The following is a 12,006-nucleotide window of genomic DNA, read 5'->3' as shown; positions in this document are numbered from 1 at the left end:
ATACAGACAGAATTTTTTTTTTGGATTTGTGCTCCATTACTGTTTCTAAACCCCACCCAATTATTATTTTTTTAATATATTCAATGTACAGACACAGTTTTTTTACAGATTTATTATATGTATAGATAGCGCGCCCTATTTAAAGTACTTACTTCCCACATTCCCCGATAATATGTAAACAATGTAGTTACTGTAGCTTTTCAATAGTAAAAGATTTTTTCCCATGAGTAAATCGGTTCAGTAGTTTCGGAGCCTCTAGGGTACAACAACAAACAAACAAAATGTTTCCTCTTTATAATATTCGTATCGATAAAAAATACGGAAACGTATTATACGAACGTTATAATAAAGTAATAAAAGGGTGTTATCCAGTGAGGTGGAACGTCAGCTCATTGCCGCTCGGCTTGCTCCTGATTATTCACCCATAGCCAACTCACCCTTGCACTCACAGTTATTGATATTTTCCAAGAAAATCTACGGATAGCATCGCGAGCTATATCATTGAGTTAACCTATTTTCTTGATCGCTGTTTCGTAGTTTATTTACTTCGGTTCAAATGTTTTCCGAAGCTAAACATTTTTCAAGGAAAACCTAGTAAAAATTGTAACGCAATTTTTCTAGTTTAGTCATTTACGCTTAACCGAGGAAATATTGCAATAACGGGAAGTGCACCAGCACCTGCAGTAAACAAACTATTCTGAGTAAACATTGATTCATTAGAGAACTACAAAATACCACATCCATGTTGTCACTCGCAAAAACCATAACGTAATACGCGCTTCCAATAAAAGTTGCGCAGACGCAGCTGCCAGTCGCGCGCCGGTAATTTCGTTAATGCTATTTTAATCGGCATGTAATTGGCCCTCATTGGGGACACGGAACATGGCAAGAGACAAATTATAGCCGTTTCTCAGAAATTCGGTAAAAACACTTCACTATACACAATTAATGTGATTATGATACGGCCATACCCCGCGGTACCAAGCAATCGTGGTAAAACATCGGAAAATTAACCGATATGAAAAAACTAATAATGCATTCGTAGAAACTATGGTTTTCCTATAAATGCATTATGAACCCACATTACTTTGTTATTACGATGTAATTTACTAGACACACGAAGCAGAAAATTGTTTGAGGGCATTTCAAAATACCTATTTACGAATGTAAGTGAGGACAAAAATAGAGCAAGTATGTGGTTGACGCCTACTTTTCAGGACTGAATGTTACGTACATACTGAAATGGAAACCAAGGTCGTGTATGTTGGCTTATCGCAGATACGCGCTGAAAAAAACAAATGAATTCTAAAAAGTAACGATACCAACCGGCCTCTTCTATGAAATACCGTTGATATACATTAACTTACATTTTGAAACATTAGTTTTTTCCCTGACCTAGTCTAAGTAGTGTTACTGTGGAATATTTTTGCATTGTACTTGGGCCAAAACTAGGTGAAACTTTGTTATGTTGAATGATGACGATAACAATCAGTCATTTAGTTTTTAGGTCTGTATGTCGTTTGTAGCTTGGACCAAATCTTTTTGAAAGTGAATTCGTGGTGTTTCACAATTTACTGTTTAAGCAGGTTTATGTTTTTTAATATTGTGTACATTTATAATTCGGTAATAAACTCTTCCTTAAGAGTATCAGCACACTACAAACTTTTAGTCAGCCGAAAGTTTTTTGAGCTCATACATAGATTAGTATGAAGATGAATGGCAGTTCGCACGCTACAAAGATCAGGGATTAGGGATCAGGGATCCGGTATCAGACCGATTGAAAACTTTGATTAGTAGCAAGACTTTCTTAAAAAAAAATATGCCATCTGTCGATTGACTGTTTAGTCTGCAGTATCCGCGTAATCTAAGTTGAAAATTCGCTATATTATCATACTGATCTTGTTTGTGGATGCCATGGGCCATATTTTATCCATTAGGGTTTGTTTCATTCACAATCCTACTTAGATATGCGCTAAAATGTTGGCATCGTATTTTATGTAGGTACGAAAGCGTCGAGGTATCGTAGTCCGGTATATATTGTGTTCAAAATCAGCATCCAATGATAGTGTAACATTCAGTGTTAAACCCTACTACATTCGATAACAAGGTAACTGGGATTTTCACCAACGAATATGCAGAATTAATATGGTATGATTGAGCTCTACAATACTCTATGGATGGAATACAGAAATAATCCCCAGTTTTATCCTAATATTATTTTTATATATGTAGGTATACAAATGAGTCGTATTCACACGTAGGTAAGGAGGTACCTATTTATTAAAGAAAATATTTACTTAGGATACAAAAGCATATTGTAACATTTGTTTCACTGAGAACCGCATTAAAATTTAATCTCATATTCACTGAATAATTTCCGAGCATATTTTGTTTGTTTCGTGGAGCATACAAAACATTCAGAACGCTTTGCTTAATAACACTATGATATGAAAACAGTCGTAGTTCGTGTATTATTTGATAGGCTTGATAAAAACTAAATTCTACTTATCGTTCTTCGTCATAACGATATAACAATAATAAATCTTGGTGAGATTGCGAATGATGAAGCGTTAAAAGATCAAACTATGCTTAAATTGAAAAAGAAAATATACAAAAAAGACTGTATGAGTTTCGGAGGAAATCTTTTAAAACCCCAAGATATTTCCTCCAAATGATAAGACAGTTTTTTTTACAGATTCATAATTAAACAAAACGGGTGAAGAAAAACAAGAAAGAGCGACTCACCAAAATAAAACGAAAAAATATCTGCAAAAATAAAATAGGTACTTAGACCCTGAAATTAGGATATTCACGCGGAATAACAGATTAACATTTTTCAACAATTACGCGGTAAGAAAACTTTGAAGTAGATGTAATAAGCATTACATTTGTAGTAGGTACAATGATTAAATAACAATACGATACTGTAGGTACGTATCTAGTATCTACTAGAGTTCTTACAACCAACTTGTAGGTATATTCCTCAAGTCCATTTGTATTCCACAGACGTAGTTCAGTGAATTAATAAAATAAATTGGCGAATTCCTACAACGCCATCAGTCATACAACGACGGGTTTCATTGTTAATGGTGGAACTAACAAGTGTCGGATAGTAAACAACATTTATTTCATTTTAGTCAAGCGTGAGAACTCTACAACGTACTACAACCTGTGGTCATATGAAATAATTTAATACAATCTACCTCTAACTATTTTTAAGCCACATTGTATCCACCGCTATTTTTATTAAATATTATGTGGTTTAAAATGATAAACAAAATAACAAATTGGATTTTATTTTCATACATCAGTATTTCAAATTGTAGCAATTAAGCAAAACCATTAATTAGTATTAAATATTTAATAGTAAATGAATGCAGCTACAAGGCATGTTGGAATTATTTACAAAGGCTGCTCCGGACTATAAGTACGCAGAATTCCTAATGTAGGTCATCATTATATTATTTACATTAAACGACAATAATTTTAATGGAACGCCAATTTTGTATGCAGATTGGGCGGTGTACCGAAAACATCATATTAATTAATGTCCATTATATTCTGGCTTTATTGAAAAGTCAAGGGTTTTCTCGCTTCTCACGCGGTGTCCTAATACAAGACGTATGAATGAGTTTAACTAGCGGCTTACCTAATCGTAATTCATGTCAGGTACGTCACATATCTACAAATGCCAGTTAGTTAACTATAGAAACATGTTCTTCTGACCTTTGCTTTATCCGTCTTTATCACTTTTCAAAACACCTTAGTTCAAACAAAAAGGTGTAAGCTTATTTTATTTTAGGTATAAGCTTAGGGTAACTTTTAATTTTGATAAAGGACTCGCCATTTTTTCATCAAACTATTTATGCATATGACAGTGGAAAGTCATGTACTGAATACAGAAACAGTTGATTAGCAGTCTGCGCTTTTTCCTACTAATTATCAAGTAAGGGTTAGTTAATTAAAAAGCTAGAGTTGGTTAATTAGAGATATCTGACTAGCATAAAGTTTTTATTAAATAAAAATATACGTTAATAACACACGTTTTCCCGGAGGGCAGAGTAAGCTAATAATAAAATACTGAAGCTGAACATTTTATCTATGCAGATGTTTTGTATTAATTTTCATAGAATTTGATCTAAGAGGTCTTGGATACTATTTTGAATGTGTCAAACCTCTATCTACCCTAGGTCGAACTTCTTTTAATGTAATTCCCAGATCGATGTCTGAACTATAACCTCATTCAACTGCATACTATCAAGTAATGCCCCTTATGGTTCACATGACATGTCAAGTCAGAGGGGAGTCCCTCTATGACCGAATTGTATTCACGGAAAAAGAAAATATGTAGGTACAAATGAAATCTGCTCCTAAGTCTGACAAATACTATTTATTTAACCATTTATGTACACAGTATAGATGTAGAAGCAACATAAAATAGTACAAAGGTAGGTACTGCTTATTACTAATGAAATCCTTTCAAGCAGACTCGTAGTAGGAAAGTTAGAATATAGAGATGTAGCTATTCTAAAAAGATGTAGCTGTTCTGAAAAACGGTCATCAACATACATACAGGTCAAACTAAGAACCTCAGTTTATTTTGAAGTCTATTACAAATGGAGAACAATAACTAAGTACCACGTGAGAAGGTAGGTATTAAAGGATCGAGTCACTGGGGCAATCTGATCGCTAAATCCGATTAGCTACATGACCACAAAGATAAGGACTACTGTTTCACATGTAAAATAAAATAGAAAACATAATTTATCTTTTCCTGCTAGTCGGTAGCGAAGTTATTTATTGATTTCGAAATTCATCGAAGCGATACGATCGTGTAGTATTATATGTATGTATATACTATGCATGTTACGATGTAGGTAATTACTTGAGGAATTATCTAATCTCGGCCTATTTACATAAATGTATATAACGAGAAACAATAACAATGAAGTAGGATTTTGAGAACACTATCAGATCAGCAGAATTGTATCAGTTTGTTCTTTGTTTTTGGGATAAAGACAGAAAAGGTTTGTGTAACGAGATAACAACGTAGGTACATTCTCTATTTCTTTTATGGTAGGCATTTTTAGTAATCTATGTTAAAAAGTATGTACCTAGGTACTAAACATGTTTGGTCTTACTACAAAAACATAACCATGTGTCAAATACTTGTCTAAAAAAAGTGTGGTTCTAAAATGGACCTTATTTCAACGTCATAATTTGTCATTTTTTAGACAAGTCTGAAACTGACGTGTAAAAGTTTTTGTGGTAAGACGGGTTATGTTTGATTTGTTATAAAGGAAGAGAAAGTCTAATATACGCCTTAGTGTTAAAAAGGATTCCCCTTCGAGTTACAAAGAAGTCTGACTCAAATGTGAGTGTCGGATTAATATGAGAAGTTTTAGTAAACCGTTATCGCTTATCAATCCCGCGCCGGCGCCAAATTCAGTTTATCTACCTACTTATAATACAGGGTGAACCCACATTTGGATTACAGGAGTCAGGGACACGAGAGACCCAAAACTTGTCAATGTAACTTCAAAGCCCTGTAAATATTTATTAGATCAAAAGTTCTGTGAAGCTTCAGTCCTGAAGTTTAATCCCGAATCGGAACTTTGCGAGCCATACGGCAAAGTTTCGCACGAGATCATCAGACCCTTTTGACTTTATAGAAAACATCAGGGAAGCTTGGTTTAATGATCATTCCCCTAGCTTTTTTGTGCAGCCTGTATATTGTGAATTGTCATGAGTAATATAATACGTCAATTTATCTACAATTTCGACGTATTGTGATAACGATTTTCCGCAACTCCACGAAACAATCGACTATAGTGTCTCGTTGATTTCTGTGGAAAGATTACCGTTAATTGCGTATAGAAGTTTTTAGCTTTAGACAAAGCCTATTTGTTTTCTGAAGAAAACTTTAGGCTAGACTTTAATAATGAATAAATAGGAACATAATACCAAGTAAAATGTTATTGAAGTCTGCTCTTTTGTCATCAAGAGGCTTGTTATCAACACTTCATCAGAATAATAAATGTCCATAATACGTTTTATAAAAAGCCATTGTTCAGTATTGGCACGGAACCACATAAGCGTAGACGTGGGCTCGTTTTTCCTAAAATATTGCATAACTTCGCGTTTGGCCGTTTTCCAAGCGACACGTGCAATCGCTATTAAGTCCGAATTCCCTGAGTTAGTATTAGCTAGGCAGACAATCCGCACGTACGGTAAACAAATGTAAGCGCCCGGGATTCACCACTGTGAGGCGCCTCGTGGTGGGGCTTTCCAGTCACGAATTACGTAGGTTGGTACTCCAACGCATGCTCCCAACAACCAGGGAAATACAAAGTATCTAATGTAGAGGTAAGCTCGTCAGAGAACAGTTTAACCTCCTTGATAATTAGACAGCGGCTAATTACACAGACGGGATTAATAGGCAGATAATAATCTGCCATCAGTAGACGTAATTAGGTCAGAAAGCTATAATAGCAATCGGAATCTGGTTCAATATTCAGAGCTATCAAATAATACAGGATATAAACCGTGAATTCCAACTGGTTCACATTGTACCACATTGCAGAATTACGGGGAATAGGCCTATGTGACGTATTTGCCGTACATCAGAATGTGAGGCACGTACTTAGCGGATAGCAGGCTTATCGCGGCGCCGGCGTTACAAACTGAATTTTCATTTCTCTAACAACTTTTACGAGTTCCAGGAAAATAAGATGCTTACATGCTCTTATTTCCATAATAACCAGAACAACAGGAAAACGTGTGTGGTGTATTTTTCGGCTCGTTTGATTTTTTCATCACTCGTGGATAAAATTATGGCGAACAGCCCAACCAACAATTTTGCTCTATAACCAAACCTTATATCTCAAAAAAGCCGGGTGAACGATGTATAAAGGATTCGGTGGTGACTGATTGTTGTGTAAAAGCGTTTGACAACACATTTTGGCTTTATTAGTTTACTAGCTTCTGCCCGCGACTTCGTACGCGGATCCTGTCCCTTATGCCAGCGACTATGGGGTCAGCAAAATCAAAGATCTGAATAGTCGCAATAGACGTGACCATAGGGATAAAAGTAGTGATTCTAATTAGACCGCATTTAAGTTGTGTGTGGCAAAAATATTACACGTAGGTATTATTTCGTAAAAAAACATTAAATAGATGACAAAGTCGTGGTGACTTAGTGGAATTCGTGGTGGTTTAGTGGGTAGAGAACCAATCTCTCAAGTATGAGCGTGCGTCTTTGATTCCAGGTCTGGCAAGTGCCTGCCAATGCAACTTTTCTAAGTTCGTATGTACTTTCTACGTATATTTTGGATACCAATGACCGTTATTTGGAGGGGATGTTAAACTGTAGGTTCCGACTGTCATTGAACATTCTTGGCAGTCGTTATGGGTAGTCAGAAGCCAGTAAGTCTTACCAAGGGGTAACCGGGTTGTGGAGGTCAGATAGGCAGTCGCTCCTTGTAAAACACTGGTACTCAGTTGCATCGTGACTGGAAGTCGACCCTAACATAATTGGGACAAAGGCTCTTGAGATAATAACGACAATAATAATGAGATATATGCACCGCAAGACATCTGAGGCTGATGACGGGGAGTAGCGACCCCGCGGGGCTATATATACTGAGTTCTCCAGGGAGAGTATACTGTCCCCCATCTCCGGCCGGTCGGAGTGAACCATGACGGGGGTAGGTCTCACGCCTCTGGCTTGGCTTGGCCGTCCAGAGTGGAGTCGCTAGAGCAGGATTAGTGGCCCTGCTTGGAGGGTAGGTGCCTCATGGTAAGCACAGGGAGCGCGTAATCCGCGTTTAAAGTCCGCCGAGGTATCCTCACCCTTCAGCCGCTCATGTCCCTATTGCCCTCTTGTTGCTATTCAGTGACTGGTTACAGTAAGTGAGGTGGCGAGTCTCCACCTGCCGTTTTTACATGTACCTAATACATTGTCATCCACTAACATCCCATCAAAATAGCCCAAGTAGTTTTCCTCCATAGTTAGCAATAGTTTAGCACAGAACCGGGGATTGTCTTTTTTTTAACGACGTCCACCGGGGATTGTCCTTGGGTTCATTTCTATAGTGTATAAAGGGATAATCGTCGGTTTTGTGTCACCATTTCATTAAAGTTGTCTCAAAAGGGCTTCAGCGTGTTGGCTTCGACCCCACGTTTGCCTCCCAAAAATTTGGAACTCTGTAGTCCCGAGGTCTGGAAGAGATATACAAAATAATAATGAAGATAAAACGCAACAAAGTTAGAGAGTGGAGGCTCGTGACGCCACGTCTAGGTATGTAAAATTTGTACTAAGCAGTGACTTAACACGAAATTCAAGCGTTGTTGTATCTTCGTTATTATTTGTTTGTGAGAGAGAGAAAAGAAAAATGCGTGTCCATTATTTTAGGGTTATCTAAAAGACGGACTAATTACTTATTTTGATTTACTATACCTATTTCATAACATTCATTTCTATACATTTCAAGTGTAGTATTGCTCTTGAAGTTCCACATCAGGTGTTCCAGATCTTCGATGTTTACACGTCAATAGAGAGTGCTTATCAGATTGAACAACTTTTGCTAAAACGTCATACCTCTATATGCTATAGTCTAGCTGGGCCCCTGGAGTTCCACATCAGGTGTTTTAGATCTTCAATTTGTATAAGTCAATAGAAAGTGCTTATCAAATTGAACAACTTTTGCTAAAACGGCATACCTGTATATGGTACAGAGAAGCTGGGCTCTTGGGGTTCCACATCAGGTGTTCCAGATCTTAAAATTTATAATCTCAGCTGAAAATGCTCATCAAATGAAACAATTTTTGCCACGGCACCATATTTGTATCTCTTATAGTTTTATTGGTCTGTTGGAGTTCTGCATCAGGTCTTCAAGTTTCGAAGATAAATTATAGCCTATATGTTGACCAGGCCTAATACTGATACAACAAAGAAAAAATCATTGAAATCCGTTCAGTAGTTCGGAAGATTAGCGTGTACAAACAAACAGACATACAGACATACAGACATACAGACATACAGACAAACAGACAGAATTTTTTTTTTGGATTTGTGCTCCATTACTGTTTCTAAACCCCACCCAATTATTATTTTTTTAATATATTCAATGTACAGACACAGTTTTTTTACAGATTTATTATATGTATAGATACAGCAAAAACGACCTATTAAGAATTGATGTAAAGGTTTACTTCACAACATTATATAGCTGTTATAGTCAGGCGTTATAGCAATCTCCATTGTTACTAGTATACAACGATAGAACTTTATAACAGTGTTTACTGTCGCCCTTATGCGCCTGATTTGCGCAATAAAGGTTCGAAACGAACTATAATGTGTCTTTCGTTGTAGTAGAGATGACAACTCAAGAATAGGACGATATTGTGATATTGAGACATTTAAGATCGTCGTTACAGTACATAGTACTATAGTGGACACAAAAAGTCTACAACAGAGTGATTTGGTGATATAGCTGAGTTTCAAATTATATTTATGTAACTTAATTGCCATATATAAGGTTGTTAACGCTCGTTATAGTTGTAGTGATAAACTTATCACAAAGACACTTTTTTAGAAGAGTATTGTTTTTTTATAACTATTATAGTCCCTCTATTACACAACAGTAGTATAACGGAGCTCTTATCTCTTTTAAAACATTATTACTGTGTATAAAAGCAGGCTAGCAATGCTTTTAAATGCTAATTCAGTTTCGTAAAGGCACTTCTATCGCTCTTCTACAACAATATTGACGTTTTGATTCAACGTAATTAGTGCGACAACCAATATTTTTTGAAGACCCAATTATAGAAAATGGTTCCGTACAAAATATAGTTCACGTCAATGAAGAAATGGAGAATTATTCAAATGGTTACAATGATTCTAGATGTGACAGTTTTTCAGGTCAGGCAAGTACCAATGCAACTTTTCTAAGTTTGTATGCACTTTCTAAGTATATCTTGGACACCAATGGCTGATAAAAAAGGTGAAGGAAAACATCTTGAGGAAACCTGGACTATAAAGTCTGAAATCACCAACCCGCATTGAGCAAGCGTGGTGATTAATGCTCAATCCTTCTCCGTGTATGAGGAGGCCTGTGCCCAGCAGTGGGACAGTAGTGAGTGAGGCGGCGCGAGGCGCAGTGTGGGAAACAAAATTAATCGGATGGAGACATGTAGGTACGTAGGTTTAATGCTTGTCTTGCTATGTAAACTTCAAAACAACGTAATTAATAAGAGATATTTATTTTTTCTATAATTAATAAATAGTAAAATACCTAATGGATTTGTAGTACGAAAAGTTTTAGCCAATAGGTAGAATAATTAATCACAATAATAACATTCATCAGGGATGTAGTGGTCATAAATAGACATAATACCGCAGCCCCGACACCAGAAAAAAATGAAGCTTGGTAAAGATATCATATATTTTTTGCGCATGATGAAGTGCCTTGGTAAAGATGAATTGGTATGTAAACCACAGTTAACACAATTCTTATTTAACACAAAATGTGTAATTTCCCACGGCCACTCCACTTCTGCAAGTAGCTTGAAATCGTCACGAGTCAAAAACTTATCGATTTCTATAATGACTACCATTTTGCAGAACATTACACTGAAAAAGAAAAAAAACAAACAAGACTATATTGACAACCTTTGGCGGAGGCCTTTGCCCAGCAGTGGGACAACACAAGCGAATTAAAAAAAAATTGACAACCTCAGAGTATTAAATAATAACGAAAAAGTATAACTCTGACGTCGTAGTACCTGCAGCTGTATAGTAAACCCATATTTTCTGACGTGGTATTTTTATAAGTTTAATAAAAAGTATTCATCACATTATGGAATAAGGACAAACAACAAAACAAAGAAACAAGCTCAAAAGGAACCCTAATTTCATGTAATGGTGGTTGTAATATCTATGATAACGAGTACTATAATAGAGTTTAGGAAGCTGGAAGTATGTTTATGTCTTAACATTCGTAATTGTTTTAGTTAAAGCTCATTAATTCGAAGGGGGCATTCAAATATTGTCGTAAACCCATACATAGTTTATCAGTAAAATTACAGGCGCACGTCATTTTCCCCGTAAGAGACGAATAATTCGATTACAAAATAATATCTAACTTACCACGGTCTCCTCGTCTCTTCTGATTTATCTTTTATTTCTCTTCTAAATAAAACACTGAGCCACTGCAGCAGAGTGAACGAATGTAAAATGAATGAATGATGAATATTGTAATGGATTCATGAACTCTTCTACAGTTCTTAAAAAGTGTTTAGTAGTGTTGCTGTGGCTTGTATGTCACCAAATAGAGATTGCGTTACTGTTACATCACTGCAACGGGCCCAAATTGTCATGCCTGATATCGTTATAGTTGTACTTTAAGACTGAATGGAGATATAATTGCGCCACTTTCTTTGTAGGTGCACCTTCTTTGGCCTTTTATTTGACCATCGATTAGTTTTTACAAAACGTTCTATGGCCTTCTATACAACTAACTTTTGCTGGTTGGGGGACAATTATGTAACAATTAATTTTGAAGTTCTCCTCTGGAATTTAAATGTCTTTCAGATTAAAATATACATGTATTTTCAATTTTCATCCTAAAAGAGTCAGCAGTTTTACAGTGAAGAAGTAACTAGTAGAAAGAATATAAAAACAGAAAAGAAGTCTTCTTCCCATTATTTTTAAAGTTTTTACAGGACTAGCGAAATCAAATCAACAGGAAAACGTTGTCACATATAAACATCTTATTTTTTTTAGAAATCGCCATTTATCCAGCTACGCAAAAGGTGCGCTAAATTGTTGTTATAAAGTAGTCAAGTTTGTCAGATGTAAATAAAATGAAGTCTAAAACCGGGTTATTATTGTAGCCGCCACAGAAATTCTAAGAACAATTACTGTCGACAGTCTAAAATGTAGATACTTTCGTCCTTCTTTCTCGCGATCACGAAGATAAAATTAGCGAATGGGCTGCCTCAAAG

General features: G+C 36.1%; 1 long non-coding RNA gene across 1 annotated transcript; it reads right to left on the bottom strand.

Moving 5' to 3' along the window:
* Positions 1–10,246: 10,246 nt before the first annotated feature.
* On the bottom strand, positions 10,247–11,529 carry LOC124633298. Its single transcript, XR_006984723.1, has 2 exons — positions 11,150–11,529; positions 10,247–10,633 (listed from the first exon to the last, which is right to left on the bottom strand). It is a non-coding gene; the product is annotated as an uncharacterized LOC124633298 (long non-coding RNA).
* Positions 11,530–12,006: the final 477 nt, after the last annotated feature.

The sequence above is a fragment of the Helicoverpa zea genome, chromosome 9, assembly GCF_022581195.2.
Source record: "Helicoverpa zea isolate HzStark_Cry1AcR chromosome 9, ilHelZeax1.1, whole genome shotgun sequence".
In the NCBI taxonomy this organism is placed as follows: Eukaryota; Metazoa; Arthropoda; class Insecta; order Lepidoptera; family Noctuidae; genus Helicoverpa; species Helicoverpa zea.
This window is presented reverse-complemented; position numbering and strand designations above follow the sequence as displayed.